The sequence below is a fragment of the Cavia porcellus genome, unplaced genomic scaffold (assembly GCF_034190915.1).
Source record: "Cavia porcellus strain 051 isolate PalLab524CR breed Dunkin Hartley unplaced genomic scaffold, mCavPor4.1 scaffold_10, whole genome shotgun sequence".
Lineage (NCBI taxonomy): Eukaryota > Metazoa > Chordata > Mammalia > Rodentia > Caviidae > Cavia > Cavia porcellus.
The window spans coordinates 39852258-39879984 of record NW_026947493.1 but is presented as its reverse complement, the minus strand read 5'-3'; the positions used below and the strand labels follow the sequence as shown (position 1 = coordinate 39879984).

Below are 27727 nucleotides of genomic sequence, written 5' to 3'. Positions count from 1 at the left end.
CTCTGCACAAGGTCATGGCTGGGAGTCTAGTTTCCTGCCACCTGGACTGTAGCTCTTTGCCAGTAAGCCCTGCCTCCTGCCACTTTCCTCAGGGAAGCTTTTCCTCCTTTGTTTTTACATCTCCAAGAATAGAATGTGCAAATTTCATGGGTGCTACATCTCAAATGATCCAAATAAAAGGCTTGAAAACCTGTACATATCACAGCGGAGAAGTGTTGTGTATCACTGAAAATAATAGGAGAAAGGCAAGGAGTGCCTATCTGCCGTCTTTCTCCAGAGCCTAACAGAAAAACTAACAGGGATTTGGGGAAGGAGAATAAAGTCTGCAATTGTCTTGCTGTGCTCAATTAGTATGCTAGCCACACACTGTCCCATTGGGGGAATAGCTTCCCGCACACACGTGTGCAGGATATCAGTGTGATGGATCTGAGCAAGGGCCTCTCCAAGCACAGTGACCATCTGGTAGGCAAAACACAGAGGTCTGACAAGCAGAAGCCATTCAGACCCGTTGTTGGGCCACATTATTACATATTTGACAAGGGTAATGAGGGGCTGTCATTAACCTTACATGACAGTTGCTACAATGACACACTAAAGCAAGGACAAAGAACTGAACTCGGTAAAAGGCACCTACTTCTCATTTAACCCTGGAATTATATGATGCCATTATTCCTGATGAGGACTGGCAGGCTTGGGGTTAATTTCCATTTCTGTGTCTGCTTGTTCTCTTTTTAAAATGTATCCCTTAAATGGCCAAGGAAACTGTTGGAAAGGCACTGCATTATTTATCACAACATAGTGTGATAGATGCAAGAACAGAAAAGGTCTCCCAGAGAAATGAACAAATGGATGGATTTCACAAGTCCCAGAGATGGTCTGAAATGAGGCATGTGAACTCTGCTACATTTAGGCAATCACTACACAAATAAGATATTTTTGGACTTTCTGCCATATCTATATCGGATTTAAAGTAATAAGACTGTTTTAAAATACAAATTAAATATATAGTTACCCACCATAAACAAACATAAGAGGAAAACTTTAAAATAGTTTTGATAATTAAACATTCAGTTTGGGAATCTAATTTCATGGATCTTATTTCTCTAAGGATACTAAAGCATATTAATGCATTATTTTAAGGAAGGGTAACCAAAATCATGAGAAGGTTAAGCAATCTACTTCTCATCATCCCCAGAACTAACAGGAATGGGCCACCCAGCCTCTTGGAATTGGCCACCTTTCCAGTGTTATATTTTTTCTCAGCTCCCTCTTTGATTATGAAAATTTCATTATAAAAAGTATACAATTTAATTATTTAAATATGTTGCTCCTCTGAAAAGCAAGCCTATACAACTGTAGTTTTCAATGCACCAATTATGATAGCCCTTTATAATCTAGGCAGCTGATTTTATACTCTGACCACCAGAACTATTTTTCCCAAAGCATTCTTCTGCCTGCTGTAATGAAAAAACTAAAGTAATGATAGCTAATCTTGGTCTTTTTATTCAAGTTACGAAGCTACAATGAAGATTTCCTAAGTCAATAAGAAGAAAACATTTAGTAGAAAGCAGTATGAAGATCTGGTTTAAGCAAAAGCCTTATAGTCCATCTATTTATACATGCACACCACCTAACCAGTGATACTGACCCATCACAATATCACAGTATCAAAATCTGGTACTATCAGGAGAATCCAAGTACTTTGTAATTTGAGTCTAAAGTACAATGTCTTTTTCACTCTTCCTATCCCACATGGAAATTAAAAAGTTTGATGACTTATTTCTTATGCAAGTTACCATTTATTTGGTTTAAAGCAGAAACAATACAATCATAAAGGCCAGTGACTATAGCCAAGCTGTCTAAATTATTACTCAGATGGTGTAGGACAAATGCCAAATTTTTCTTATCCTAATTTTCTCATCTGGGAGGTGAAAAGATTTCAACTGATACTATCAGTGCTTTCTAGTTCTATTTCAGTCACTAAAATGGTAGTCTACAGCAGAGAAAAGGGGTTTTGATTATTTTCACAAAAAATCTCAACTCCTCTTAAATATAATCAACTCAACACACAAATAAGTTTAGATAATCTAGGGCATAGAAATAAAACAAAGAGAGGGAGGGAGGGAGGGAGGGAGGGAGGGAGGGAGAGAGAGAGAGAGAGAGAGAGAGAGAGAGAGAGATGTTCTGCTGCTCTGAAATTTGTCCATATCTCACATGAGAGCACAAATTATTAGAAAGTTCATAAATGCCAAAGTCAATCAAATGTGTGGACAATGGGAGCAGGTAATTTTGAAACAGAAGCATCTTGGCTGAGAAACCCTAGAATGAGGACAAGAAGAAGAAATCACTGTGGCAGGGTTTCTGTGTAAAGCTTTCTTATACTCATCATCTTTCACACAGGGATCAATCCATGAGTGAATGCCTGGAAATTTTAATATAAAAATACAAAGGGCGTATGAAACACAAGCCTTATGTTTTACTTGATACCAAAGCTAGTGACAACACAGCATCATATCTTCCTCAAAACTTACTATTTAAATATACAAAAAACACTTTTTAAAAGGTAAGAGACTGGAAAAATCTGTAATAGGCCTTCCTAATATAAAAATACTTAAATTTGGGCTTGAAAATATGCTTTATTTTAGTATCTCCTTAAGCTACACAGGTAACTCTTGGTAAAAATGTTAGCTCAGTTTATTATATGGTTACTGATTTATTATATTTTTCCTATGTGAAATTCTGCCTGAAGCTTCTATATAATTGTAATTTTAAATAAAAAATAATTTTAAAATATATGAATTTAAAATCAGGTCTTTGGCACACCAGCCACCACTGGGGATGCTGCCAACTGCCTGTAGCTAGGGTGGGCTGGGAAAAGCAGCAGCTAGCCCTGCGTCAGTATACCCAGTGGCCACCAGTGAATACCTTAGTCAGCATTAGCCAGGAGAACCAGCCAGTCACTTTAGAGAAATTGTCACAAATGCAGGAAGTGCCTGGGACCCCACTACCTTCTTCTCTGGAAGAGTCCGGGAAAATATCAAGACAAAGAAGCAAAAGGCAGACTCTGGCCTCCAACCCATGCAGAAAAAGTTAAAGAGATATAAACACAGAAAAGATTGGGAATCACAAACCTGAAATTTCTGAAGTAGTGGTATCTGAAGTAAAACAACTTCCTGAGGTTATGAAAGAAATTAGAACAGAAATACAATCTCAGGTAAAAGAAGAAATGAAAAACATTTTAATAAAAGAATTGCTAAATGTAGCTAAAGAAAAGATAGATTAAACAATAGAAGAACATACGACAATGAGGGAAACCTTGAGTGAGTAATATAAGGAACATTTAGATTGAATGAAACAGATTCAAAGAGATACACAGGAAATCAAAAGCTCCATTGAAAGTTGGCAAAACTGTTTGAAAGAAACTGAAGATAGACTTTCAGACCTTAAAGAAAGGTTTGCAGCTATCAATTGCGAAAGGAAAAATCTCTTTAAAATAACAAGGAACCAGGAAATAACAATTCATTCAATGGCTACAAGATGACCTAAAGAAAAATAAGAATAAAGTTGTCAGCAAAAAGGCAGGGGCCAACATAAATGACATGAAAAGTTGACTTGCAAAAGAAATACCAGAAAACTTCCCAAGCATGGGAAAAGGATCTGACATACAAATAAATGTGGTATTTGGAACTCCAGCTAGTCATAACCAAAATAAATCTATACCTAGACAATATAATAATCATGATTCCAGAAATTTAGCACAGAACAGAATAGTAAAAACTGTTATAGAAAAGAAACAGATCACTAATAAGGTAAAAACCCATCAGAATCATGACAGAATTCTCAACACAAACCATCATGTCAATAGGAGCTTAGAGTGAAGTATTTCAAGTTCTGAAAGAAAGCAACTTCCAACCCAGATTGATATACACTACAAACTATCTTTCAAAATTAACAGAGAAACGAGAGATTTTCATGACAGAAAACAACTAAAGGAATTCATGACCAAAAAAATCAACCCTAAAAAGAATACTGAAGGACATCCTAGAGAGAGTTAAAAATGACCATGGTTCCAGGAACAGCAACAGAGGGGAATCACTGACTGGGACAGACAACTGAATGAGGGGGAAAGTAGGCAGAGGGAAAATAGCATAAGAGAGAAAAGCCACTGCATATTGACCATAACCATTAATGTAAATGGCCTCAATTTATCAATTAAAAAGAAACTGAGTGGATCAGGAGACAGAATCCACCAATATACTTTATACAAGAAACACATTTTACTTGAAAGAAAATTCATACACTGAAAGTCAAAAGAGAGAAAACAATGGTCCATGTAATAGGGAATCAGAAAAAAGTGGGGGTAGCTTCGCAATCAACTACAGAATGGATGAGAGTGTTATAGCATTTTTATACACAGGAAAGCTACTCGACTATAAAGAAAGACGACCTCAAGGCCTTTGTAGGTAAATACATACAACTCGAGATCATGTTCATAGATGAAATAGGACAGAATCACATGGGTCAACATCCTGTTGTCTCCTAGTATAAAAAACTAAAGAGAAGCACCTCATCATGGGCCCCAGGAGAGTTTAAGATCATCACTCCTAGTGGTTAGGAGCCTGCCCAGCTTCCAGCCACACTAGACTGGGCTCTGCAGATTTTGCAACCTGGCTAGACAGAGCCAGTGACCTTCTTTGAATCAGGAAACTTGGGCTGTTGAGGGGGTGAGCTCCAGCACCTCAGCACGGGCCCTGGGAGAGTTTAAGGTCATCACTCCCAGGGGTAAAGTGCCTGCCTGGCTTCCATACACAGTAGACTAGACTTGGGAGATTTTGCCGCCAAACTAGACCCCACCCAGTGACTTTCTTCAATCAGGGGAGTTGAGGGCACTTGAAATGACAATCAATGCATCGGTGCTTGCACAGGGAGAGGTTTAGACCATCACCCACAGTTGATAGGAGCCAGACCAGCTATCTGGAACACTAGAGGTGGCACGGGACATCATGTGGGCCTGACTGGACCATACTCAGCAACTTCCATTCAGTCACAGGAGCCAAGGGCATAAGAGGTGATTTCCAACATACCCAGGCGAAGCTTTGGAACATCACTTGAAACATGGAAATATAGGAAAATGACAAGACAAGATGAAGTACCAAAATGCAATCTCAAACCTCCAGCCTATCCCAACAAAGCTTAGGAGCCATGTACATAGAAGAAAATATATGCCATATACCTGAAATAATAGCAAATGGAATAAAGAAGCAAATCTTGGAAGCTTTAAAGGAATTGAAATTAGAAATAATCTCCCAGATAAAAAAGAAATGATAAAATTAATGAAAGAGATACTGAACATATCTAAAGAAGACAGTTATGAAATTAGAGGAGCAAAGCAAAAAGACAGAATCCCTGGATGAACTATATAAGAAACATACAGCATACATGAAGCAGACTCAAAGAAATCAAAAATTCCATTGAAAGTTGTCAAAACCACATCAACAAAAATGAAGATACAATTTCAGACCTCAAAGAAAAATTGCAGCTAATAGAAAGGAAAGAAAAGATCTTTTAAAAATAGCAACAAATCAGAAAATAATAATTCAACAGCTTCAAGATGATGCAAAGAAAAACAACATAAGATTGATAGGGATAAATGAAAAAGAAGGGGACAACACAAATGCTATCAAAAAGCTATTTACAGAATTAAGAGCTAAAAATTTCCCAAATATGAGAATGGAAACTGACATTGAGATTAGTGAAGCATATAGAACTCCAAATAGCTATAAGCAAAATAAAACCATACCCAGATATAATAATCACCATCCCAGAAATCCAATATAAGAATAGAATATTAAAACCTGTTAGAGAGAAAAGACAGATCATCTCTAAAGGAAAGCCTATCAGAATAACAGCAGACTTCTCAACCTGAACAGTGAAGTCAAGAAGAGCACGAAGTGAAGTATTTCACATCCTAAAGGAAAACAATCTCCAACCTAGACTGATGTACCCTGAAAAACTGTCCTTCAAGATGGGTGGAGAAAAAAGATACTTCCATGACAAAGAATAACAGGAATCTCATGATCACCCAACAAAGCCTGCAAAGAATACTGAAAGACAGTCTAGGAAAGACAGTCACAGGAAAAAACCACTAAGCAAGGCAGACAATTATACAAAATGGAAAGATAAAGAAACAACAGAAGAAACATAACATGTGCAACATAAACAAATGTATAACAGTTATAACTATTAATGTTAATGGTATTCATTCACCAATTAAAAGAAACAGACTGGCAGAATGGATCAAGAAACAACATCCAACCATATGCTGTCTACAAGAAACCCATCTAACCCAAAAGAAAACTCATAGACTGATAGTCAAAGGATGGAGAAAAATACTTCACGCAATAGGAACAGAAAAGAAGTGGGGGTAGCTATTCTCTTTGCAGACAATGTGAACTTCAAACCAAGAATGATCTGAAGAGATAAAGAAGGTCACTACATACTAGTTAGGGGAAAACTTCAAGAGGAAGAGATAACAATCTTAAATATATATGCATCAAATTACAGAGCACCCAGCTAAACAAAGCAAGTACTAACAGAAATGAAAATCAAATAAGCAACAACACATTTATAACAGGACAATTTAACACACGATTCACACAAAGGGACAGCTTAATCAGACAGAAAATCAGCAAAGAATTAACAGAACTTAATGACACCTGGAACAAATGGACCTGATCATTGTATAGAGAGTGTTCCATTCAACAACATCAGAACATAGTTTTTTTTCAGCAGTACATGGGATATTCATTAAAATATACCATATACTAACCCACAGAACATATTTAAGCAAATGCAAAAGAATTGAAATAATCACATGCATGTTATCAGATCATAACACCATGAAACTAGAAATTAATGATAAAAGAAACTGCAAAATCCCCACAAAAACATGGAAATTGAATAATACATTCTGGACAATCAGTGGGTCACAGAGGAAATTAAAGAAGAAATTGTACAATATCTACAAGCAAATGAAAATACAAATACAACTTTCCAGAATCTGTGGAATGCAAAGAAAGTGGTCCTCAGAGGAAAATTCATTGCACTGAGTGCCCACATCAGGAAAACAGAACAAACACAAATAAATAACCTGATACCACACCTCAAACACTTAGAAAAAGAAGTGAAAGTCAAGCCCAAAGCCAAAAGAAGGGAGGAAATTGTAAAAATCAGAGCAGAATTTAATGCAATAGAGACTTAGAAAACAATACAAAGAATCAATGATTCAAAAAGTTGGTACTTTGAAAGAATAAATAAACTTGTAAGCTCCTACTCAACTTTATTTTAAAAAATGAAATAAAAGTCTCAAATTCATTCAATAAGGAATGAAAAAGGTGAAATCACCACAGACCCCATGGAAATACAGAAGATCATCAACATCTATTTCGAAAACCTCTACTCTCATAGGTTCGATAACACAGAAGAAAGGGACAGATTCCTAGAATGTATGAAGTATCAAACCTGAGTAAAGAACATATAAAACTGCTGAATAACCCATTCTCTATTAATGATATTGAAAAAGTAATTAAGTTCTTACCTACAAAGTACAGCCCAGGCCCAGACCCATTCACTGTGGAATTCTACAAGAAACACAAAGAAGACTTAATGCGAATATGCCTCAAAATCTTCAATGAAATAAAAAAAAAAAGAAGCAATTCTTCCTAAGTCATTCCTGAAAGCAAATATTACCCTAGTACAAAAACTTAGGAAAGACCCAACTAAAAAGAGAACTATAGAGCAATCTCCATAATGAACATAGATGCAAATATCCTCAATAAAATATTGGCAAACAGGATACAGCAAATCATCAAGAAAATTATACACCATGATCAATTGGGATTCATCCTGAGCATACGTGGATGTTTGAGCATATGTTAAATCAATAAATGTAATCCACCGTATCAATACAGCCAAAAGGAAGAATCACATGATCATTTTTATAGATGCAGGAAAAGCTTTTGATAAGGTTCAACATTCATTCATGATAAGAACTGTACAGAAAATTGGAATAGATGGTCTTTATCTCAATATGATAAAGGCCATCTATGACAAACCATCAGCCAGTATCATATTAAACAGACAAAAACTATGGACCTTTACCTTTAAATCAGGCACAAGGCAAGGGTATCCCTTATCACCACTCCTATTCGACATGGTACTGGAAATACAAGCCAGAACAATAAGACAAGAGAGAGAAATAAAAGGAGTAAAGATAGGGAAAGAGGAACTTTAATTATCATTATTTGCAGATGACATGACATTCTACATAGAAGACCCCCAGAACTCCATTGATAGAACCCTAAATGTAATAAATAAATTCAGCAATGTAGCTAAATACAAAGTCAATACTCAAAATCAATAGCATGCCTATATACTAACAACAAAATCACTGAGAGATAAATAAGAAAAGCCACACCCTTCACACTACCATCCAAAAATATGAAAAATTCAGGAATCAATCTCAGGAAAGAAGTAAAAGATATATACAAGGAAAATTATAATACCCTGAAAAATAAATCGAAGAAGATCTCAGAAAATGGAAAGACATCCCTTGCTCTTGGATAAGAATAAATATTGTAAAATGGCCATTCTCCGAAAACTGTTATACAGATTCAATGCAATCCCAATGAAAATACCATCAATGTAACTCATAGATCTAGAGAAATCACTCCTAAAATTCATCTGGAACCAGAAGACAACTAGAATAGCAAAGACAGTTCTAAGCAGCAAAGGTAAGGCATCACAATCCCTAACTTGATGTTATACTACAAAGCAACTGTAATAAAATCAACATGGTACTGGAATAAAAACAGATCTGAAGATCAATGGAATAGATTAGAAAATACTGCCAGAATTAAAAATATGCTCACCCACCTTATCTTTGGTAAAGGGGTAAAGTATGTTCACTGGAAGAATGACAGTCTCCTTAATAAATGGGGCTGGAAAAACTGGGTCTCCGTATGCTGAAAACTAAAACTAGACCCATGCCTATCACCATATACTAAACTAAAATCTAAATGAATCTAAGATCTGAATAGTAAAGTAGAAACACTAAATCTGTTGGAAGACAAATTAGGTAAAAATCTTGAAGACATAGGGGTAGGTAGAGAATTCATGAACAGGAATCAAACTGCATGGGAAATACTTCCCTGAATCAATAACTGGGATCACATCTTATGGAAAAGTTTCTGCATGTCAAAAGAAATCTCCAGCATAGTGAAAATACAACCCACAAACTGGGAAAAAATTCTTAGTGAACTGTTCCTCAGACAAAAGACTTCTGTCTAAAACATATAAAGAATTTTAAAAAATCAGACCCATGAAATTCAATGACCCAATCCAAAAACAGGCATCTGAGATGAATACACAGTTCTCAAATGAAGAAATACAAATGGCAAATAAATACATGAAAAAATGTTCATCATCATTACTCATTAGAGAAATGCAAATTAAAACCACACTGTGATTCCATCTCAGTCCAGAAAGAATGGCCAGGAGAAATAAAACTACCAACAACAAATGCTGGAGGGGCTGTGGGAAAAAAGGAACACTCCTGCACTGTTCGTGGGAGTGTTCATGCAACAACTGTGGATTTCAGTCTGGAGAGTCCTCAAAAAGGTGGGATTGGAAGTCCCATTTGACCCAGCTATTCTACCTCTAGGCATATTCCCAGAAGAGCTGAAAACATCATATCCCAGTAATATATGTACACCCATGTTTACAGCAGCACTATTTATATTAGCCAGGTCTTGGAAACAATGTAAGTGCCCATCAACTGAGGAATGGATAAAAAGTTATAGTATTTTTATACAATGGAGTTCTCCTAACTATAAAGAATGATCACATTGAGAAATCTATAAATAAATGGATGCAACTTGAGACCATACTCATAAGTGAAATAAATCAAACCAACATGTATAAATACCATCTAGTCTCCCTAGTGTAAGAAATGATTAGAATACATAAGATTTTATGGTAATCATTATTCCCCATTACATTGCTTTGAAGCCTTATAAAGTTTTCATTCATTAGTTGGAATGGTTTTATTTTGTTTTGTTTGATTTTATTATGTGCGTTAATATAAATAGCTATTTTGAAGAAAAGAAGACATTATGGTAGCCATTGCTGACTTATTATCATCTTGCTTTGAAGTTCTACTATGCTTTTGTTCTTCTGTTTCCATTGGGTCTATCACATTGTATCTTATTGGATTTTAATATAGGTGATAATATAAACATTTTAATGGAAAATGAGATAATATAGTAGCCATTGTTCATTTCCTGTTAGTTCTGAATGCCATGTAATACTTTCATTCTCTTGAATGGTTTTATAATATTTTGTTATGTTTCATACTATTGTATGTGAAGGTATGCTCAACTATTTTAAAGAAAGTGACATTATGGTAAATACTCTTAATACCTGAGGTGAAATACTGTGTTGCTTACATTGTTCTGTTCTGATCTGCTTTATTCTGTCCTCTTTTGTCTTAATCTCTTTAAAATTAAAAAAAATTAAAAATAAATTTTCTTATATAAAAAGAAAAGTCATTCTTGTTCCATTAATATAAAAATACATTCTTCCATTTTTATCTAGTATTTTTACAAAATTATGTTAGAGGAGGCAGGGTAGAAATATATTTAATTTTAATATTAATATTGTCAATAACTGCAGGGAAAGTAGCTGCTATGTACTGCAACCATGTACTGGTAAAAACAAAACAAATTAATAAATTGTGAATAAATCCTACTTCATTTTAAGATTTAAACTGAATTAATTTAATCTGCTTTCCCATAAATATCAATGAATTTAAAGTTATATCAGATTCTAAATGATCTTAAATATCTATTCCAGATTGTTGCACGGATCTACAAAAAGTATAGTACAATGATAGATTGAGTATAGTTGTCCAAGTTTTTATTTTCCAATTTAAAATCCTATTTTTCTCAAGGAAAGAAAAGTATAAATAGGCAAAAAAGAAAGTTTTAGAGCAGTGAAACTATTCTGTATTATACTATAATGGTAGATACATGACATTACACATTTCTTTAAACCTACAGAATGTACAGCATCCAGAGTCAACTTTAATATGAATTATAGGCTCTAGGTGATAACAGATGGACTTCTGTTAAGAGAGATTAATAGTGAAGGAGGCTATGCCTTTGTAGAGGAGGAGGGAAATTTTTACATACTTTTCCCTCTATTTTTCTATGCACTTGAATCTGTTTAAAAAAAAGGTTTGTTTTTTAAAAGAAGCAAAGCATTAGATATTATATTTTCTTGCCTTTAGAGGTGGTTTAAAAAGAAACATAAATTAAGTAACGAAGGGAAATTACCATTACAATTTATATTTTCTTCTTTAGTAATTTCTATTGGATTTCAGACCTAGGTTGACTAGCTCTAAAAATAATCCAAAGGTTTTCGTTTTTAATTCATATTATTGGTGCATTTTAGAAACACATAATGATCACATTCATCAAAGAGAATTTGTCCCTGTATATGCTAATTCTTGTGTAATGGTTGAGCATTGCATCAATTTGAGAACTGAGAAGTTTAGAAGCTTAACTAAGTGACTCAGCAGGGAACCAGGGTCCTCTCTTTGCAAACATCCTGAGCATGTACAAGAGAAGGGCACAGAGATGATGCGGGCAATAATCTGCATACAATATAAGGAAGGAAGAGAGACTTGTTCCCCAACTCCTTACACTATTGCTGCTTTTGCGGTCTTCTGCTGCCTTGAGCTTTTGCCTCTGTGCTATGCCACTCTGCTTTGGAGCCAGCTGATTGTAGACTGAATATTCCACAAACTGTGATTTAAATAAACCTTTCCTTCCTTAATTGTGGACATCACACATTTTGTTCCAGCAATGAAAGAAAAATAACTAAGACATCTAGTTTCTTCTTCTTTTTTTTAATTTTATGTTAAGAAGTAAAACAAAACTGCATAACAAAGTAATAGAAGAATAACAGTAGTTAGTACATTGCATATTTTTATCTTTAAAATTGTTACTGTGAGCATAAGATATGGGCATAAAAATTTTCTCAGCTAGAGTCCAGGGATTTAGCTCAGTGGTACAAGCTCCTGACTGGCAAGAGCAAAGCCACGAGTTTAATCCAGGGTACCAAAAAAAAAAAAAAAAAAAAAAAAAAAAAAAAAAAAAATATATATATATATATATATATATATATATATATATATTAGAAAGAAATCTCCAAATAATATTAGCACAAACCATCCTTTTCAACGAACTAAGAAAAAGTTATATGGTAACAACATTTTTTTTCCTTTCTCTAATAATTCTTGTTTTTACTCTCCCCCACTCTTCTTCAAACCATCTTCCCTTACAAATTTATAAAAATTTTGTTTCGTTAGTTCCTTCTTTTCTAATTTTTCCTTTTCTTTTCCTTCTTTGACTTTTCCCTGTTCTCCATCCCTTTTGAATATTTTATTCCCCTTTCCCTATATCTATGACACCTCCTGATCCTTATTTAAATTTTCAGTTTCTCACAACAGAGATAAAATGTGATACTTAAACATGTCTATCTGATTTATTTCACTTAAGAGTATGGTCTCCATGGAGTTCTATGCAAGCAGGCAGGCACCACCTGTTCCAGAGGCCCTGCGGCCTTGTGTGAGTGTCCTGCGCATTTTCCCCTGAGTCCCATTTGTTTGGGACCCTGGTGGATTCGGGGTGCACTGGAGCAGTACCGCAGGTCCCAGGAGCAGGCAGCAGCCTCCCATCTCCCAGCTGTGCTTGGCAGATTGTGGAGTGCTAAGCAAGCAGGCGGGCAACATCAGTTCCAAAGGTTGGGCTTGAGCCAGCCTGCTCCACCCCCAGTAACCCTCTATCAATCCAGGAGCTGGGTGCCAGAGTCCTAGGAGCTTAAGGCATAGAAGAGGATTTCCAACAAACCCTGAGGAAGCCTTACAGTAACACTCGAAACACTTGAAACAGAAAAATATAGGAAAATGACAAAATGAAAGACCAAATTACAACCTCAAACCTCCAGCCTATCCAAAGAAACCATAAGAGTGATGCATATAGAAGAAAATATATGCCGTACACCTCAAATATCGAACATATTAGCAACTGAAATTAGCAAGCAACTCCAGGAAGCTTTAAAGGAATTCAAACTAGAAATAATCTCCCAGGTAAAAGAAGAAATGATAAAAGAAATGAAAGAGATGCTGAATATATCTAAAGAAAACATAGCTAAAAATTGGAGGAACTAAACAAAAAAATAGAATTCCTAGATGAGCAATATAAGAAACAAACAGAATACATAAAGCAGATGCACAGAGATATACAGAAAATCAAAAATTTCACTGAAAGCTGTAAAAACTGCCTCAATGAAAGGGAAGATAGAATTTCAGACCTTGAAGACAAGATTGCAGCTAGCAAACAGGAAAGGAAAGATCTTTTAAAAATAACAAAGAATCAGGAAATAACAATTCAACAACTGCAAGATGATGCAAAAAAACAACATAAGATTGATAGGGATTAATGAAAAAGAAGGGGATGACATGAAGGACATCAAGAAGATACTTAGAGAAGTAATAGCTGAAAATTTCCCAAACATGAGACCAGAAACCGACATCAGGATCAGTGAAGCATATAGAACTCCAAATAGTCATAACCAAAATAAAACTACAACCAGACATATAATAATCACCATTGCAAAATCCAACATAAGAATAGAATATTAAAAGCTGTCAGACAGAAAAGACAGAGCACTTATAAAGGAAAACCTAGCAGAATCACAGCAGACTACTCAGCAAAAAATAAAGTCAAGAAGAGCATGGAGTGAAGTATTCCAGATCCTAAAGAGAAATAATTTCGAACTTAGACTGATGCACCCTGCAAAACTGTCCTTCAAAATCGATGGAGAAATAAGATACTTCCATGACAAAGAACAGCTGAAGAACTTCATAATTACTAAGCCAACGCTGTAAAAAATATTGACAGTTTAGATACACTTAGGAAAAAAACCACTAAGCAAAGCAGATAATTAAACAGAACAGAAAGATAAAGATGCAACAGCACAAGGATAACACGTCAACAATAAATCAACATGTAACAATTATAACCATTAATGTAAATAGTCTCAGTGAACCAATCAAAAGAAACAGACCAGTAGAATAAATCAAGAAACAAAATCCAACCATATGCTGTCTACCAGAAACCAATCTAACCCAAAAGGATACTCACAGACTGAAAGCCAAAGGATGGAAAACAATACTTCATGCAACAGGAACCCAAAAAAATAAGCAGTAGTAGCCATTCTGTTTGCAGACAATGTGAACTTAAACCAATAATGATCAGAAGAGACAAAGAAGGTCACTACTAAGAGGAAGAGCTAACTATTTTAAATATATATGCACCAAATTCCAGAGCACCCAGTTATATAAAACAAGTATTAACAGAAATGAAAAATCAAACTACCATTAACACAATTGTAAAAGGAGACCTTAACACACCATTGACACTAAGGGACAGATCAACCATACTGAAAATCAGCAAAGAAATAACAGAATTGAATCACATATGTGAACAAATGGGCTTGATAGACATATACAGAGTGTTTCATCCAACAACATCAGAATACACATTCTTCTCAGCAGTACATGGGACATTCTCTAAAATAGACCATATATTAGCTCACAGAACATATTTAAATAAATGCAAAAGAGTTGAAATTATCCCTCGCATGTTATCAGATCATAGCACTTTGAAATTAGAAACTAATGATAAAAGATACTGCAAAAAATCCCACAAACACATGGAAACTGAATAACACAGTCTTGAGTTAATCAGTGGGTCATGTGGGAAATTAAAGAAACAATTAAACAACACTTACAAGCAAATGAAAATACAAATACAACTTACTCGAATCTGTGGGATTCAACAAAAGCGGTCCTCAAAGGAAAATTTATTGCACTGAGTTCCCACATCAGGAAAACAGAACAAATACAAATAAATAACCTGATGCTACACCACAAACATCTAGAAAAAGAAGAGCAAGTCAAGCCCAAAATGAAAAGAAAAGAGGAAATTATAAAAATCAGAGAAGAAATCAATGCAATAGAGACTAAGAAAACAATCCAAAGAATCAATGAACCAAAGAGTTGGTTCTTTGAAAAAATAAATAAAATTGATAAGCCCCTAGCCAACCTTATTAAAAAAGGGAAGAAAAAGTTCAAATTCATGCAATAAGAAATGAAAAAGGCAAAATCACTGCAGACTCTACATAAATGCAGAAGATCATCAACACCTATTTCGAAAACCTCTACTCTCAAAGGTTTGATAACACAGAAGAAATAGACATATTCCTAGAAACATATGAAATACCAAAGCTAGGTCAAGTGGATGTAAAACTGCCGAATAACCCAATTTCTATTAATGAAATTGAAAATGTAATTAAGTCCTTATCTACAAAGAAGGGCACAGGCCCAGACAGATTCACTACATATTCTACAAGAAATACAAAGAAGACCTAATGCCAAAACTCCTCAAACACAAACTGAAAAAGAGAACTATAGACAAATGTCCATAATGAACACAGATGCAAAAATCCTCAATAAAATATTGGCAAATAGGATGCAGCAAATCATCAAGATTATACACCATGACCAAGTGGGATTCATTCCAGGCATGCAGGGTGTAATCCACCACATCAATAAAGGCAAAAGTAAGAATCACATGATCATTTCTATAGATGGAAAAAAAGCTTTTGATAAGGTCCAACATTCATTCATGATAAGAACTTTACAGAAAATTGGACTAGATTGTCTTTACCTCAATATAATAAAGGCCATATATGACAAACCGACAGCCTGTATCGTACTAAATGGCCAAAATTGAAGGCTTTTATTTTAAAATCAGGCACAAAACAAGGATGTCCTTTATCACCACTCCTATTTAATATAGTACTGGAAATACTAGCAAGAGCAATTAGACAAGAGAGAGAAATAAAAGGGGCAAAATTAGGAAAAGAAGAAGTTAAATTATCATTGTTTGCAGATGACATGATACCCCTCATAGAAGACTCCCTAAATCCATTGAAAGACTCTTAGATATAATAAATTCAGTAATGTAGCTGGATACAAAATAAATACTCAAAAATCAATAGCATTCCTGTACATTAACAACAAAATCACAGAGAGAGAAATAAGCGAAGCCACACCCTTCACACTAGAAACCAAAAAAAAAAAAAAAAAAAGAAAAAGAAATATTTAGGAATTACTCTTATGAAAGAAGTGAAAGACCTATACATGGAAAAGTATGAGACACTGAAAAAAGAAATTAAAGATTACCTCAGAAAATGGAAAGACATCCCTTACTCATGGATAGGAAGAATAAATATGGTGAAAATGGACATTCTCCCAAAACTCTTACACAGATTCAATGCATTCCCAATAAAAATACCATCAACATACCTCATAGATCTAGAGAAATCACTCCTAAAATTCACTTGGAGTGAGAACAAACCTAGAATACCAAAAACAATTCTAAGCAACCAAGGCAAGGCAAGAGGCATCACAACCCCTGACCTGAAGTTATACTACAAAGCAACAGTAGTAAAATCAACATGGTACTGGAATCAAAACAGAGCCGGAGATGAATAAGATACATTAGAAGATACAACTACAACTAGAAACACACTCAACCACCTTATCTTTGATAAAGGAGCCTAACAGTTTCACTGGAAGAATGACACTCTGTTTAATAAATGGTGTTGGAAAAACTGGCTCTCCATATGTTGAAAACTAAAACTAGACCCATTCCTATCACCATGTACTAAATTAAAATCTAAATTGATAAAAAATCTGAATATTAAAACAGAAACACTAAATCTATTGGATGACAAATTGGGTAGAAACCTTGAAGACATAGTGATAGGTAGAGAATTCATGAACAGGACACAAACCGCATGGGAAATACTTCCCAGAATCAATAACTGGGACCACCTCTTATTAAAAAGTTTCCGCATGTCAAAAGAAATCTGCAGCATAGTGAAAAGAAAACCCACAAACTGGGAAAAAAATCTTAGTTAACTTTCTCTCAGACAAAGGACTTCTGTCTAAAACACATAAAGAATTTAAAAAAAAAATCAGACCCCCAAAATTCAAAGATCCAATCCAAAAATGGGTATCTGAGATGAATACACACTTCTCAGATAAAGAAATACAAATGGCAAATACATTAAAAAATGTTCATCATCTTTACTCATTAGTGAAATGCAAATTAAAACCACACTGAGATTCCATCTCACTCCTGAAAGAATGGCCAGGATCAAGAAAACCATCAACAACAAATGCGGAGAGTCTGTGGGGAAAAAGGAACTCTCATGTACTGTTGGTGGAAGTGTAGACTGGTGCAACCATTGTGGAGGTCAGTCTGGAGATTTCTTAAAAACCTGGGATTGGAAGTCCCATTTGTTCTAGCTATCCCACTTCTAGGCATATTCCCAGAGTAACTGAAAGCATCATACCACAGTGATATATGTGCATCCATGTTTATAGCAGCACAATTTGTAATTTCCAGATCTTGGAAACAACCTAAGTGTCCATCAACTGAGGAATGGATAAAGAGTTGTGGTACTTTTATACAATGGAGTACTACTCAGCTATAAAGAAGGATCACATTGAGATATTTATAAATAAATGTACGCAGCTGGAGACCATACTCATAAGTGAAATAAATCTAACTCACATGTATGAATACTGAATAGTTTCCCTATTGTAAGAAATGATTCAAATATATAAAAGTATGTAGTAATCGTGATTCACTGTTATGTGGCTTTAAAGACTTATAAAGTTTTCACACATTATTTGGAATGGATTTTTTCTGGGCTGTGTGATATTATTGCCTGTGATGATATGAACAGCTGTTTTGAAGAAAACAAGGCATCATAATAGCTAGTGTTGATATAATACCATCTTATTTTGAAGTCCCACCAAACTGTTGTTCTTCTGTCTCCATTGGTTTTATGATGTTGTGTCTTACTGGATTTTATTATATGAGATAGTATAAACAAAAATTTTATAGGCAAAGATAATATAGAAACCATTGTTCATTTTCCGTTAGCTGTTTGTAAATACCCTGTAATACTTTCATCCTCTTGAATGGTTTCACACTGCCTCGATATGTTTGAAGCCATAGTATACGAAGTTATACTCAAATAGTTCAAGGAAACAAACACTATTGTAACTACTATTAATTCGGCTTATCTTGTGGTGAGGCACTAGGTTGCTGAGATTGTTATGCTTTGACCTGTATTGTTATGTTGTTATGTCCTCTTTTATATCAATCTCCCCCTTTTTAAAAAAAATTACTTATTTATTTATTATTATTATTTTTTAAGGGAAAAATCAAACAAAATTAGCATGATATATTATAGCAACTTTTTTGATTTCCAGTAACTTGATTTGAGGCCCTGTATTGCTCCCACCATCTTGTGTTGACTGATTTTACTCTGTTCTGTTCTGTTTGATAGTATCAAGTTTGAGGATGTAGCAAATGCTTTGAAGGCAATAAGATTCACTATGACGCCCATTCTGGTTTGACTATTATCTTCTTTTGAAGTCAAGTAATGTCTCTCATGTTTAGGTTTTACTGGTCTTGTTCTGTACTGTTTTGTTCAATTTTATTATACCTAATGATATAGGCAATTCTTTTTAAGGTAGCAAGAGGCATTATGGTAACCATTGTTGATTACCTTGTATTCTGTTTTTACATTATGTGCTATGTCCATCTTTTTTTTTTTTTTTTTTTGACTGACTGCTTTGTTCTGTCATATTTGGTTTTATTCTCTTCCAAAAAAAGTAATAAGAACTATGGGAGTAATAAAACCCAAAATGTGTGAATGTTGTTGTAAAAAAGAGAGGGAAAAAAAGTGCTCTAAAGGATACAACTGCAAATGTATTTAGGTGTGTTAAGTTAGATGACCATATTGCTGGGTTTTTGTTGGATCATTGAACACAACTGTTTGCAATCTTACTGTCTGACTGTCCACTTTGTATGCTTTAATCCTGTAACTTGAACAACTATTTCTAAGATGACAATATGTAATCTATTAACTAGTGATTTCTTATTTTTTTTTAATTCTGTTACTTGTACCCTTAGACTGTTTTGTTGTTGTTGTTGTTGTTTCCTTTTCCTTTAAAGAGGCAGGGCCTTTGGGAGGTTAATTCAGTTATGAGGGCTATATTCTCAGGAATAGGATTAGTGCCCTTATAAAAGAGACCCCAAGGGTGCTTGTGAGCTTTTTTGCTAATCCATGATGTGAAGACATATCACTCTTTCTTTCTACCATGCAAAGACACAGCAAAAGTTGCCATCTATGAAGCCGACAGTGAGCCTTCACCAGTTACTAACTCTACTGACTCCTCAGACTTGAACTTCTCAACCTCCATAACTGTAATAAATAAGTTTCGATTGTTCATAAACTAAAAAAAAAAAAGAGTATGGTCTCGAAGTGTATTGGAAGAAAGATAGCCTCTTTAATAAATGGTGCAGAAAAAAGTGGCTTTCTACATGCCAAAGATTAAACTTCGGCCCAGATTTCTCACTGTACTCTAAATTAAAATTGAAAAAGACCAAATATCTAAACATTAAAACGGAAGCCCTAAATCTTTTGGTTGATAAAATAGATAGAACTCTTGAAGATATACATGTAGGCAAAGATTTTATGGGGGAAAAAACCCTGATTGCTCGGGAAATAATACAAAGAATCAATAATTAGGATCTCATCCTATGAAAGGACCTTTGCCCAACAAAATAAACCATCAACAAAATGGGAAAACAACACACACAGACTGGAAAGAAATATTTTCCCAACTGTTCTTCAGACGAAGGGCTAAGATCTAGAATATATAAAGGATTAAAAAACTAGACCTTCCACATTTAATGCAAGGTTAATAAGCTTATTATGTGGTTCTATTAAACTTCTAAGTTACTGTAAGGAAAATTTATATCTTTACTACAGTGAATATTCTTATTCAATGCAGAGTTAGAGATTTCCATTTATTCAAGTTTTTGTTTGTATATTCTCATTATTTTTGTTTAAATTTTATAGATACTCCATATTGTTAAATCAAGTATTTTCTCTTTGTTCATATATTATAAGTAGAAATTTTTCTTTATATTATCTCATTTGTGACATGATTCTGTTATTGCTTTTTTTCAGGGTTAAAATAGAAACATCAATAACTTTTATCATTGTTTCTAATTGAATTTTGATGATTAATTTAGGCTGTCCAAAACTACAATAACATCATCTACAAATAATTATAATTTTTCCTCTTCGTATTCAATTCTTTTATCTTGTATTCTTTTACCTTTTCAAATTGTTGGCTTGTGCTACACAAAAAAATTCTTAATAACATAATAGTAGGCAGGCATGATAGTATACTACTCTATTTCCAGCACTTAGGAGGCTGAGGCAGGAAGATCACTGTGAGTTTGAGTCCACCAGGATTACATAGTGAATTTGAGGCCAGCTTGATCTACACAGTGAGATCCTGTCTTAAAAAAAAAACAAATATAAAACAAAACAAACAAAAAGCAGTAGTGATTGTTTGTCTTTTAATATATTGGTGAATGCAGTTTTCTAATATTTTACACCAGATTTTTACATCCATATTACAAGTGAAATGAAATAATGTGCCTTCATTTCTGCTTTTGTGGTAGGGCTTTTTAAGGGGCCATCCAAGTGAATTAAGTGAATTACATTTTTATGTTGCCTTTAAATGAACTAGTCTTACTTTAATAAGATAAATATAATCATCACTTTTTATTTTGAAAAGTAGTACTGCCTGTTTTTATCTGAAATATTTTTCTGCCTCAAAGTTATGAAGATAATTTCTGATAATTTCTCCTAAATGTTTCAAAGTTTATCTTTCAGATTAAAATTTTCAATGTATCTAGATTTCATATATGGTTTTTTGTTGTTGTTGTTGTTTGCTTGTTTGCTTGTTTGTACTGGGAATCAAACTCAGGACCTTCTTCTTGCCAGGAAATGCTGTGCCACCGAGCTACAGTCCCAGCTAGAGGTGATATTAGTATATCATATTATGCAGAAATACAATGATTCACTTTCCTCATATGCATAACTAATTATATCACATGCTTATAATAGCCCATCATTCCCTTGTTACACATCCAGGATATTATATCCAACTAATTGACCAAACTAAACAACCAATACTAACTAAACAGTTAGTTTAGATTGGTTAGTTTATAAGTTCTGCCAAGTTATTTCAATTCAGTATTGGTTAGAATTGTTGTAATGGGTTTCCTTGCCTTTTCCTGATATTTAATGAAAGGGAATACTTTTAATGTCATATCACCAAAGTGGTATTTGCCAACTAAAAGCAACCATCAAAAGAACTGAATAAGTATTATACCAAATATATGATATATGGATAGCAAATATGCACATAAAAACAATAAATCACAATCATTTAGAAAATTGAAATTAATAAATAATAATGTGTACACTATAATGAGAAAACCCATTTTATAAATTTGTTAGATGATTAGGTAGAGTACCCAGCTCTTGTTGTTATTTTTATTCTTCTGGGAGGTTTAGACTTCCCATGAAAAGAAAACCACCTAATAAAGATTTCTGCTGAGCTGTAACATGTTCACAATTGTCTTTAAAAAGATGAACTAGCAGCAATATGAGAAAGGATTACAGTCACTTAGTCTCAGAAGTGCAGAAGCTGGAGAGAAGAAAGCTACTAGAAACACTCAAGACTGAAAAAGAAATCTCGAAGCATAGCAGTGAGAAAAAGTAAATTAAAAATTTATGCCTAAAAGAAAACTTACATGATTACATGTGAAGTATCAAGATTCCAGAATCACGAGGTCACAGTTTAAAACATCAGATATTAAAATATATATATATATATATATATATATATATATATGTCAAAATAGAAAAATTGCATAAATCATGTTATTATTGTATTTGGGGTTAATTCTAATCATTGGAAAACCATTAAACTATAATCTTAAATATTTTTGTCTTGTTTTATCAGATTATAAACATCATTAAATATACTTTTTAATATGAACATTGTACCCTTATAATACAAAATTGACGTTTTTCAGAACAAATTACACAAAAAAGTTATAGAAAACAATTTTCATTTCAAACAGAAGTGTCAGCTATGTACAGATATACTAAAAGTTGAATAGAAATTAAATATATTTTGAGTAGAAGGAATGAATTTTATATGTTTAGTGTATCTCAGGAAATTGAAAAAATATACCCCATTCCTTCTTAAATCAGGCATAAAACACACAACGTATGTTTTCACACCAGGTAGCAGGAAATCATTTTTTCTTTACCTTTGTCTTTACCTCTGCTTCCAATATTGAGAAACATCTTCTAAGATGAAATATATCTTCCTCACTCATTATTTTTGCTTTATCTTAGTATCTTCTTTGGGTCTGTGTAAACAAATCTAAGGAAATGTTAGAGTTAGAATAATTCAGTACATTTTATAAACATTTACTTTCATAGTACAATTCAAAATACTTCCACCTTGATTTATATTCAAAAAGGACAATCACATTGAACTACAACTAGGGCTGCTTATCAAACTCAATCAGGTAAGTTTACTTGAACTGTAGCTGCCCTAACACCAACCCCTCGGGGTCATGAGCAAACTCTCCTCCCCAGATAGTTTGCATGTTTACAATTAGATAACCCCCTGAACCCTAGAGACCACTGAGCCTGCTACTGGAGCTCAGGGGTACTGTGGACTCCTAAAGATTGTTTCTACATTTGTGTTGTCCTGCACAAAGAATTGGACAGTGAACAAGGTAGCAACCATTTGCATTTATTAAAAGTAGGAAAAGAAATGTGCTCTGTAGGTGAGATGCAGGCCAACTAGAAGAAGGAAAAGTACTCTGCAGAGTTCAAGTATGCCACTGGAAGAGCTTACAGTGGCCCACAGATTAAGAGCAGCTGTGTTTTGTATCTGTGACTCTCCAATTGATGTCAGATCTAGGCTGATAGCGGATCAGGCTGATGTCCTATTAGAAATCTGCTTAATCCTGGGTGAGAAGAAATGAAGATAGCATTCTCTGACTGGTAACAAGGTACAGGGATTGGAAGCTGCTCTGAAAATGCCCTGTAGCTCCATGTTGATAGGTGACAGCCATTTGTTCAACTGCTATGCCCTAAATCTCCTGCCTCAAATATTTTCATTAGCTTTGAGTAACAATCATGAAACATAAAATATCCTGGGTCAGTATCTAGAAACCACACAAACTTCCACCTTCCTGGAGGGAGTCAATCACAAAACCAAATTCTCAGGGAAGTAATTTATAAATGAAGAAATGTATCAAAACCAGAAATCAAGTACTTCAGGGAGTGATCCATCACATATGAACACTTTTGGATCTCCCATTGATCTATATCTTACTATTTAATGCATAATTAATGTTGAGGTCAGAGTTGTCATATTCTCTTATTTCCTGCTTTGTAGCTATGGATTTTCTCAGTGGTAATTTAAATCACTACACCAGCTTGGTATAGTGGTAATACCTAATGTAGACGATAGGGCAGATTTTTGAACTTAACAAACATATAGCATAGAGTTATAAGAGATGAGTTAATTACAGAAATGCCTGAATTTGAACCGATTTTGACTTTGGGTCTGATATTTATCCTTGCTGACTTTAAATCTGTTCTCATAAAATGGGAATTATTCTAACAACTCAATCCACTCAGAACTTTTTTGTAGAAAACAAGTTAAAAATTGTGAACACATCTTAAAAATAGGGAAATACTTACAAAAGCAATAAATGACATGTGAAGAGCTTCTCTAAAACTGATGGTATTTCTGCACACATGACCAGTCGGAGATAAAAGTAAAAACTAAACAGAAAGTAAACACAACTTGCACTTTTCAGGAAGGCAACGTGACTCTAAGCTTTATTCCCACTGAGAGTGCTGTCTTCAGTTCTTATAGAATTTGAACTGGTTCTCAATCAATCTAAGAAGTGAGAGAAACAAAAAGCCACCATTGAGCTCATTATCACTGTATTCTCTTGTAGAGGATCTGTTCTCACCTTGTATTTTTTTACTTTTAAGCGGCCCAAACTCACTCTACAGAGTACCTTTGTTTTCCTATCTATAATAAATGTAAGAGTTAAACCTCCCTACATTTTGCACTTGTTTTGACCAATTCTTTGCTCAGAACACAAAGAACCTACAAACTACTTCTAGAGTGAGAGTCCAGCACCCCCAAACCCATAACAAAACCAGGTGATTAGAGTTATACATCTCAGTGTTTTGAGATGGAAAGTCTTGTCCAGATATTGATTTCATTTTCTAAAGAATTAATTTTGTCCATTTGAAAATTACCATTATAATGATCACTGGCTCTGGAATTTAGCCAGGAAAACAGTTTCAGCAATTCATTTTCCTGTTCTTATGAAATCTGCCACCTATTTTGTTAATGAATAAAACAGGTCAGGGCCTGGGCATTAGTTCAAGTCCAAATGCCAGGACTTTCAGTAACTCAGCACATTTTATTAAGTACATGTTTTACTCAGTGCACTTTCTGTCCCTTTTATATTCTTTCTAGGGTATCCACCTTAGGTCAGATGCCAAACCAGTGGACTAATTTACTAATCAAACACCTTTCATACCACAATCACACATTCTAGATCTAGCTATCTCTGAAAAAGTCCCACCTATGACTGCATGAAGCCTTGGGGGAATATCTAGACATAAGGCAGAACATTCTGAATTTTGCCCCCCAAAGATTCATGTATCTCCTTTTATGTGAAAGGTATTGAGTCCATCTCTAAGAGTTAGCACTGCTAAAAAGTCCAGATCAAAAGTCTCCCTTGAGATCATTCATTCATTCATTCATTCATTCATTCATTTTTGAGCACCAGGAGTGTAACTCAGGACCTCTCACTTGCCAGGCAGGTGCTATATCCCCAGCATCTCTGAAATTTAAAGCAAACATTTCTTGCATTCTGCATACAACTAAAACCAGTACTACCTGGATAAGGCCTGAATCTGCTGCCAGCTGGAGCTACAGCTAGGCTTCCTTTCTCTTGATTGTAGGGGTCGAATGTCTATGAATCAAATCCCTAGGAACAACTTCTCAAGGCTACTACCATTCTGTAACATGGTGCTCTGGGGCTCTTTTCTCAAAGCTAAGTCTGCTACTTTTGCAATTTTGCGGCTCTAAAGGCTGGATTCCTGCTATTTCACATGATGCCATGAGGCCATCTTTTCTATTCTGTTTCTTCTCAGCAATCAAGATCTCTTCTGCTCTATACTTGCAGTCCACAGTTTTACTGGAGCTTTGTTTCTGACTAACCTCATGACATTTTAAATCATTGTGCTGAGCTCTTTGCTCTTGATTCTTAACATAAATATGATTAAAACTGTGTAACAGTAACCATTCTTCAACATTAGTTTGTCTTGAAGTTTCTTCGCTAATTAATTAGTCTGCCATCCTTAATTTCAAAGTGGGGCAAAGTCTCTGGATACAAGTAAAGTGCCGGCAAGCTTTCTGGAGCCCAACAGCCAAAACAGTCCCTTTACACAGCAGAAACCTCCTGAGACTGCTGTTTACTGATAGCATTTCTATCAGCCTTCTGGACTTCTGAGCTATGACTAAAATTCCCCCTTAGGTACAGCCTAAGGCATTCCAGGGCTGTTGGCATCTCTTAAACTTTCCAAACTCTTTCCACACAGCAGTTACAAAAGCTCCTGAACCATATGGTCAAATATGGTCACAGAAACGACTCTACTTCTCTGGTACCAAATTCCATCTTACTTAATTTTCTCTCAAAATGTCTAGCTTGTGTCTAGATTCCCTCCCCTCACAGTGTCATGCATTCATAGGTGGAGCCTTTTGCAAAAGGTGGCTAGATCTAGAATGTGTGATGTTAGGATTAAGGGTGTATGACTAGCAAATTAATCTATCGATTGGTTTGGCACCTACCCTAAGCCAAATAACCTAGCTAGAATGTAAGAGGGGCAGAAAGAGGCTTGTCTTGTTACTTGTGGCTTGTGGCTTGCTTATTTTGCTACCTTCTGCCCACCATGAACTGTTTCTCCTGTACAATGTCCCTCTGTCATGCCACCTACCTGGAAGCCAGCCAACTGTAAATTAAAACCTCTACAAACTGTAAGCCAAATAAATCTTTCTTCTTTTAACTTTTGATTCAGGAGTTTTGTCTTGGCAATGACAAAGTGTCTAAGACAACTTTCACAGTTATTTTGACTTTAGGGAAGAACCAGAATTTTCATGGTGCCAGAACTGGTGAATAAATTCTATAAGGATTACACCATAACACGTTTTTATGCACCTTCCTTTCTGTTGGATGGTACTTGATTTCATCATTTTTATGACAATATCTCCTAGAGATATTCACAAAAGAAGTCTTCCAGAACTGCTTCAGAAAATGATAAGAATGATTAGATAAGTGTGTTCAAAGAAAAGGGGAGTATTTTAAGGGAAATTAATGACATTGCATCTTTTATTGTAATAAATTTTTAAATTGAAACATTAAGCATATATTTTGATCACCCCTTGCATTTTCTCTGGAATTAACTCCAATAGTAGATCGTCCTCTCTTGGTATTAATAGAGATTGGTTTCAGGACCCCTTAGATACTAAATTTCATGTTTACTTGAATGTGTTATATAAAATTGTATAATATTTGTATAAAACAGTGATGATGAAACTTTTAGTGATTGAGGACTCACACTGCAACCCAAAACCCACTTATTTACCTCACGCTTTAACTATAACGAGTATATAAAGCATTTATTGGGAGTGGCAAGGTAAAATGTGGAACTCTACCAGGAATCAGATCATAGAGGATCATAGAGCACCTGTTAAGGTATTTCTGGACCCAAGAAAAATAACCAACTATTCTTTACATATATTAATGTTTCAGTAATGCTTTAAGGGAGTTATGAATGTTATCCTTTTGGTATAGATGAAAAATTAAAGTCTGAGAGACATTAAGTAATTTAGCTGTGGTGACCCATACCTATAATCCCAACACTTTTCCAGCCTGAGGCAGGAAGGTTTCAAGTTTGAACCCAATATGAGTAACTAATGACTTCTTGAGATCTTGTCTCAAAATAAAAAAGTCTAAGGGGTACAGAACCTGGGTTCACCTCTCACTAAGAAAAAAAAAAAAAGAAATTAATTGGCTTGCCAAAGGCCTCCCAGGATATTTTGAGGTATTATTTTTGTTTTTATGTATTTATTTATTTTGAGACAGAGTCTCATTAGCAGTTCAAGCTGGCCTCAAAATCATTATGTAGCTCAGGCTGGTCTCAAGCTTGCAATGATCTGACTGCCTCAGCCTCCCAAGTGCTGGGATTACAAGTATGTGCCACCATGTCTGACCATAAAGTAAATGGAATGGAACTCTGTGAGACACAAACGTCACCCCCTTAACCACTTTTTTTACTTCAATGCTAAAGATTTGCATTTACATCATGGTGATGGCAAGTAGGGTTAACTTTCTGATTGTTAACAGGGACATCATCTATGTTGATCACATCAAGAATTAAAATTAATGTTTTCCATTACAAATCAGTACGTCTTAGTTGCATACTGTTTCCAGTTGGAGTCTGATACCAAGATCCCTAAACTGACTCTAAATCC

The 27727-nt window shown here is 34.8% G+C and overlaps 1 long non-coding RNA gene across 1 annotated transcript in view; it reads right to left on the bottom strand.

Moving 5' to 3' along the window:
* LOC111754601 (uncharacterized) overlaps positions 1–27727 on the bottom strand; it is a 170971-nt gene that overhangs the window by 126556 nt on the left and 16688 nt on the right. The window contains exons 3-4 of the long non-coding RNA XR_010050142.1: positions 23869–24070; positions 22416–22531 (exon numbers count right to left, since the gene is read on the bottom strand). This is a non-coding gene — a long non-coding RNA (uncharacterized LOC111754601). The remainder of the gene's footprint in view (positions 1–22415; positions 22532–23868; positions 24071–27727) is intronic.